The following is a 7,472-nucleotide window of genomic DNA, read 5'->3' as shown; positions in this document are numbered from 1 at the left end:
TTCTTTCAAACTGCGGAAATGTATTTTATCGGTTTAAAAAAATATTTACTTTTAATTTAACGAATACACGAAGTGATGTGGAACACAGTATGAACAATAAGACAAAGTTTTCTTGGAACCAAACGATTTACTGTACAAGTGACCTTATTTTCAAAGACTGTTTGGAAAACCTAAACTTGTGAAAACCATAATCAACCACCCCAATTCAACTGATCTTAATCTGCAATAGATCATAATCTGCACTTCTTCCAAATATAGACAGTCCATGTATACTCAAGTGACCCCGACACCCCTTTCTAGCTACGCCCCGGACTGACGACAACCTATAGTGACATGACAGGTGCAGACAGCCAGTCAGTGTAGACTCAAGTGACCCCGACACCTCCTCTGTAGCTACGTACCTGATTGACAACGAACTATAGTGACATGACAGGTGCAGACAGCCAGTCAGTGTAGACACAAGTGACCCCGACACCACCTCTGTAGCTACGTACCTGATTGAGGACAATCTATAGTGACATGACAGTTGCAGACAGCCAGTCAGTGTAGACACAAGTGACCCCGACACCACCTCTGTAGCTACACTCCTGATTGAGGACAATCTATAGTGACATGACAGTTGCAGACAGCCAGTCAGTGTAGACACAAGTGACCCCGACACCACCTCTGTAGCTACACCCTGACGGAGGACAATCTATAGTGACATGACAGTTGCAGACAGCCAGTCAGTGTCCGCTGTAAGCGACCTCGACACCCCCTCTGTAGCTACACTCCTGACTAAGGACAATCTATAGTGACATGACAGACGCAGACAGCTAGTCAGTGTCCGCTGTAGCGACCCCGACACTCCCTCTGTAGACTACACTCCTGACTGAGGACAATCTATAGTGACATGACAGACGCAGACAGCTAGTCAGTGTCCGCTGTAGCGACCCCGACACCACCTCTGTAGCTACACTCCTGACTGAGTACAATCTATAGTGACATGACAGACGCAGACAGCTAGTGTCAGTGTCGGCTCAAGTGACCCCGTTATCACAGCTTTGTAGTGTGCGCGGTCTGCACAGTGGTGATTGTGTCTCACGGTTCTGCATGTACAATGCCTACCACCTGGTCACCTAATCTGTAAGTAAACATTTGATCGTGTTCGTTTTTATTGTTTATACGTACGTTATGCAATTAAAAGTCGTGTCTTTAAATTTTAATTTAGTTAAAAAAACTTTTATTTCATAGGAAATTAGCGAAAAACCCCGCAAATGATGTATGACTAAGAAACAGGATATTTTGGGAGCCGGGATTCAATTTGCACTGTGTCCGCACACAATCATCCTAAGAAAATTGTTAGCCGCACTAGTTTTGGCGGAGGTCAAAATGGAAAATATCGGAAGAGTTTAAAAAATTTACAATTTGTCCAGGTTATATTTTTCTAGCCTGATACTCCTAAACGAAGCTTCAGACACATACCGCCGTCAGTCAACTAACCAGACAAAGAGTCTGAAAGTCTCCACTTTATGGGTCTTTATGTGGTTAGCCGATGTTGACGTATTGTACATTTGTCTGACGGTTAGTTTTAAGTGTGTCATGGTAAGAAATATATTCTCGAGAAAGAATTATTCTTTCATACATTTAACCCTTTTGGTACCTTCTCATTTCAACCCCTACCACAACTAGCACGCTGATGATGACTTTCTTGCTTTGGAAATTGTTTTCTGTCGATTTGAAAAAACTTGTTGTGTTCTGATACTATGAAAATTTGCGCTCGGCTCCTGGACTCGAATCAAGTGTAAAGCCAAATGTAAACAAACGCCTGAAAAGGGGTAGTACTAGGACCAGAATACAGTATTCGCTCGCGTTACGGTAGCGTAAATAGTCGGTACTAGGTCTGGCCACAGGGTCGCGTTGCTCCTTTCTGTTCGACGATCTTGCCATTCACACTAGAAGCAATGTCCTCATCAGTAGCACTCAAATAAGCATTATTCATGATTCCAATAGAGGTATTGATTGGAGAAAACTAACTGGAATTGACTATATCAAATTAATTCCATTGATAAATATGGCAGCATTAGTTGTATCAGATTACACATACGAGGGTGGACTGAAAAGTTTCCGAGCTAACAAAAATACAAGATATGTCTGAAAATTATTTTTTATTTTTGGACATAGTCTCCTTGTAACTCTACACACTTCTCCCAGTGATGTTCCCATCTTTGTACCCGTCCGGATAGTACTCGGCATTTTTCCCTGCAAAAACATTGTACACGAAGGCTTCTTGATTTAACGAAAATCTTTGTCCTCCGAGCGCAATTTTTAGATGAGGGAACAAAAAGAAGTCGCTTGGGGCTAGATCTGGTGAGGGAGGCGAATGGTCAAGCGGTCAAACCGTAATTTGTGGATTTTCGCCCCGGTAACCGCTTAGGAGTGAGACGGTACGTTGTCTCGATGAAATAGAATACTAACTCACTCAAACGAATGCTACATAAAAACTGCGCTTCAAAAATGACTGAACTTTTTGTGAGTAACTGTCAACGGATAATGAACAACGAAATTCAGTAGATTTTAATTTTCGAGTGCGGCGATCTTAATGTTTAGGTCGGAAGCTTTACAGACCACACTCGCAGACACTTTGTCACATCGAAATGTCAAATGATAGTAATCATTTGTTTTATTTATAAATTTATTTTTACTGCGACCCGATTTATTTAATTTATATAACCATGATTCATTTATTTATCATGGTTACCCGATAATAGAAGACTGACAATCATACAGGAGAAGACTTTTAAGACTGACAATCCACATAAAAGGACAAAATACAAAAACAAAGGATAAAGGACAATCACATATTTTAAGGATTATACAGATTTTACATCCCCTGGCAGACAAAAGGAAAACTGTCAGCCAACTGACTGATAGACTTTCAATCACACTCAGCTAAATTCCATGGTTTCCATGAAACTCATTCTTGTCTATGTAGAAGCTTCATGCAAAATGTCAGCTAATTTCCATGGTTTCCATGGTACCATGAACTCATTCTTGTCTATGTAGAAGCTTCATGCAAAATGTCAGCTAAATTCCATTGGTTTCCATGAAACTCATTCTTGTCTATGTAGAAGCTTCATGCAAAATTTCAGCTAAATTCCATGGTTTCCATGAAACTCATTCTTGTCTATGTAGAAGCTTCATGCAAAATGTCAGCTAATTTCCATGGTTTCCATGAAACTCATTCTTGTCTATGTAGAAGCTTCATGCAAAATTTCAGCTAAATTCCATGGTTTCCATGAAACTCATTCTTGTCTATGTAGAAGCTTCATGCAAAATTTCAGCTAATTCCATGGTTTCCATGAAACTCATTCTTGTCTATGTAGAAGCTTCATGCAAAATTTCAGCTACATTCCATGGTTTCCATGACACTCATTCTTGTCTATGTAGAAGCTTCATGCAAAATTTAAAGTCTATAGATGAGATATTTATCGAGATATCTTGCCACATGATTCATTCATATATCTGGTCATTGAGTTGTATTTCATAGCAATGTTTAATTAATTAAGTTCGTGGGTTAATACCCCGGAACTTAATTCGGGGTATCGGGGTTTTTTTGTAATACGCAAGAATGCGCTGAAATCAAATCTTTCACCAACTTTCAACATTGACTTTCTACTCTACTATTTTTTTTTCTTTTTACTCTATAAATGAAGGTCTACACACAAAGTTACTCAACGATGTTGTATCTGTTAAGGTAGTTAGACTACATGTGTTAATATGCCACTTGTTAAAATTGTATTCAAATTGTTTCTTCTGTTATTTCCTCGTTGCTATGAAAGCTACCCATATAAACATATTTGCTAACGTTCAGCTGAATCTCATGGAGTGACATGCGATGACGTTACCAGCGAGGGGGTCCAAGGGGTCCGGACCCCCCTCAAATTTTTCAATTTTTTCAATTACTTTCTTAGTAAACCGATTATTATCATTTAAATAATTCAGTATTACTGACATGTAATGCTGAAAGATCGCTCTCAAAAAAGAAACGGGTCAAGGGCTTTTTAAGGAACAAAACGGGTCCTTACCCTCTGTCCACTATGAGAGAATATCAGTCTGGACCCCCCCCCCCCAATGTTTTCCTGGCTACGTTCTTGGTGACATGCATCGTCATCAAACTCAGTGCTTCCTATATATGAATGGAGCTACGAGTTCAGGTTTATAGGTCAGTTCGTTCTCAAAATCGTGTGGACAGATGGACAGACAGACAGAAATTGAATATTTTCTGTCCCTCGAGTGATAAGCTTCACTAACGCTCAGCCAACGAAAGATTTGTTTTAAAACCAAATATTGAGATTTTTGATCGTTTTGGTTGAGAATCCAGGTACTTTTCATTTACAAAAGGAAAAGTCAATACCCCCTTAACCTCGTCCATCCATCCTCAAGGACCATAGGCCTGTGCGAGGATTGTATAAAAGAGTGAGAGGGGAGTCAGTAGGCCTACAGTTCAAGGTCGACAGTGAAGTGCTGATGAAAAGTATTACGGTTTCAAACAGGATTCGAATCAAGCCTTGGTTCATCTCTTGTACACCAACACCTGCATTGTAACATTGAACAATATAGGAACAGGTAATAGACGGAGGATGTTGACAGTGGTGGAAAGATGGTTGAGCCATAGACGCTCTAGAAACACCTTGAGTGATTGACAATATAAGCCAAGGTTATTCCAGATGAGTGTATAATTTGGAGAGAATGACTGATTGCACCAAGGAAAGAAGAAACCAGTCTTCTGGCCACGCGAGGCCAGCTTATCTAGAAGACATTGATAAATAATGATGTCGGAGACCTCCTGGTGCCGCAAACTATACTTTTCACAGTTTCTTAATTAAAAAGTCGTATTTATTTTAGATCCTAAAAACCTCCTGAAAATAATTCTTGCCAAGCCTAAAAATATCAAAGGTGGTACACTAAATTTAATCTAAAAAGTACAATAATTCAATATTACGTAAAATACATTGGGTTTCAGTGCCGTGTGTGTATTCTTCACTATAAATAACTTCCAGTAACATTTTCAAGCCAGGTACAGTTAGTATGACTCCGCCAACTATCCTAACTAATATTATAAATGCGAAAGTGAGATTGTTGTTTGTTACGCTTCCACGCGTAAACTATTCAACCGATTGTACTGAAAACCTACATGCACATTCTTAGGATCATTGGTTAACATATAGGCCTATTCTTATTTCAAAAACTCCTCCGGGCTATGTCCCACTACAAAAAATAATAATAATAATAATAAAATGCAAAAATAATTTAAAATTAAATTAACTAATTAATTTATTTATTTTATTAAATTTAATAATAATAATTTATAATTGCAAAAAAGTCCCATCTTAGTCTCTAAAGTTGCATTACAGCAAACAAATATTAATAATTTAAATGTAATCAACTGTTCTATGTAAACTTTGTTTTATGACAGAACAACCATATGTTTGATTAATTTTTTAACATTTTATTTATTTACAATCTGTTCAATTTGAGAAGAACAATAAGTAAATATTATATACAGAAACAAAATTAACAATTAAAATTGAGTTAAATGTTAACCATAAATTGTTAACACTAGCATAATTAATTCAAAACCCTAAATGGTAGATCCAGGATAGTAGTTCGGTGGAGTCTGTACCGGTACACATTTTTAGAATTATCAAGAAGATTTACCGCAAGGTGGTTTGGATGATCTTATAATCTTGAAAGATAAATGCGACTGAATTTGGTAATTTCTTCTTTGACTGTTGGGATGTTCAAATCTCAATGTAACCACTGTTTCATTAATGTTTTATTGATTAATGTAACCACTATTTTTAAACTTTCTACATGTGTAGTCAAAGAGGTTGAAATGAGTTTACATCTTTTACTATACTTATACTTTTGTCCTCAGTTTTGATAGGTTCTATAAACGGTTAAGTGTTATAATTCAAATAGTGTAAAGTAAGCCTTTTCAAATATGTAAAAATACTATTCTTACTCTTTTTTTTCTAATTTTAGCCTTTTGTGTTTTTAAAACTGTTGTGTTTAACGGTTTATTGGTTTTGTCGTATTATTCGTTGTTCTCTTTATCGTCAAAAATGCAGAACGTTTTGGATGATCATTCCTACACTCCTGCCTAATACTCCGCCAACGTGGTTGAAATCGAAAATGTAGACATGCTGTTGTGATTGGTCTGAATTGCAGGTTTGCTGCCATGAGTAAGAAAAAAGAAACATTCGTGTTAACCAAGAAACCAAGATGAAGAAGTCAAGGCATGGGCCGGACTCACCTCCGATTCTAGTGAATCAGCAAAAGTAATAACAAAGACACCAATTATTCATTCCCGGAATGAAAACAACCAAAACGCCATCCAATAATTACACCCAATGTTAAGAACCCAAAGTCTATGGAGCTATAGAAATTTTATCACCAAACATGACTTCATACAAATTCATTAATCAGAACAGTATCAGAACAGTCCACATCCCCAGATTCATAAAGACGTATTTGAAAGTTTCTAAATGAAAAACAGGAAAACTTTCATACCTATCAATTAAAACAAGATAGAGCCTATAGGTCTATTAAAAATTAACTTGAAAAAAATTAATTAAAGTTAGGAATAAAGTAGGCATTTTAAGGCTAAATAATCACTGTCTTTGTTCTTCATAGATCTTGAGTCTAACAAAGAAATTTTTGAAGTGCAATGCAATATTTGCCTAATGTACGAGTGAGTTTCCAGTCCGTGACTAAAACATTTTTCAGTGCAAGCGCAGACAAAAACTTATTGCAGACAACCGTTTCGCTGTATTAAATGTGGACAAAATGTTAACAGTTATGTGTGCCAAGCCAAATACGTATAACACCGGCAACTTGTGCTCTTTGCTTGACAATCATCCTGCTAACTGCAGAGGTCTCTCTACAAAGGCCTCCAAGAAAAAGGAATTCCTCAACCTATACAAAAGAAATTACAGTAACCTGCTCATAACGTAGCTATGGTAGGACGGTTTGATTCACTTGAATTTTTAGTTTAGTTCCAGTTCACCTTCCTTTTATTGCAGCATCTGGTATCTGACACTGTCTCAGACTTGACTCATGGAATCTGGCATCATGTTCGTGAACCTGATGAGACAATGAGACTACACGATAAGTCACAAGATAAGTCTCGTTATAAGTCACAAGATAGTCTAATGACTTATCTTATGACTTATAGCAAGATAAGTCATAAGATTTTTGACTTATCTTGTCATTATGCTCAGGATAAGTGTTCTGAGCATTTTTGGCAGAACACTTTACCTATTTATAGGTGTCTCTATTGTCGAAACGATGTAGATGTTTCGTCTTGAGCTTCTTCGTCGTCGACTTTCTTTGGATCTCTTCAGACGAACATGACTCCAGATCCTAGGAGTCAAGTCTGAGACAGTATCAGATACCAGACGCTGCAATAAAAGGAAGGTGAGCTGGAG

Source organism: Homalodisca vitripennis, chromosome 8, assembly GCF_021130785.1.
Source record: "Homalodisca vitripennis isolate AUS2020 chromosome 8, UT_GWSS_2.1, whole genome shotgun sequence".
Classification (NCBI taxonomy): Eukaryota; Metazoa; Arthropoda; class Insecta; order Hemiptera; family Cicadellidae; genus Homalodisca; species Homalodisca vitripennis.
The sequence above is the reverse complement of the archived record's forward strand: the minus strand, read 5'-3'. Positions refer to the sequence as shown.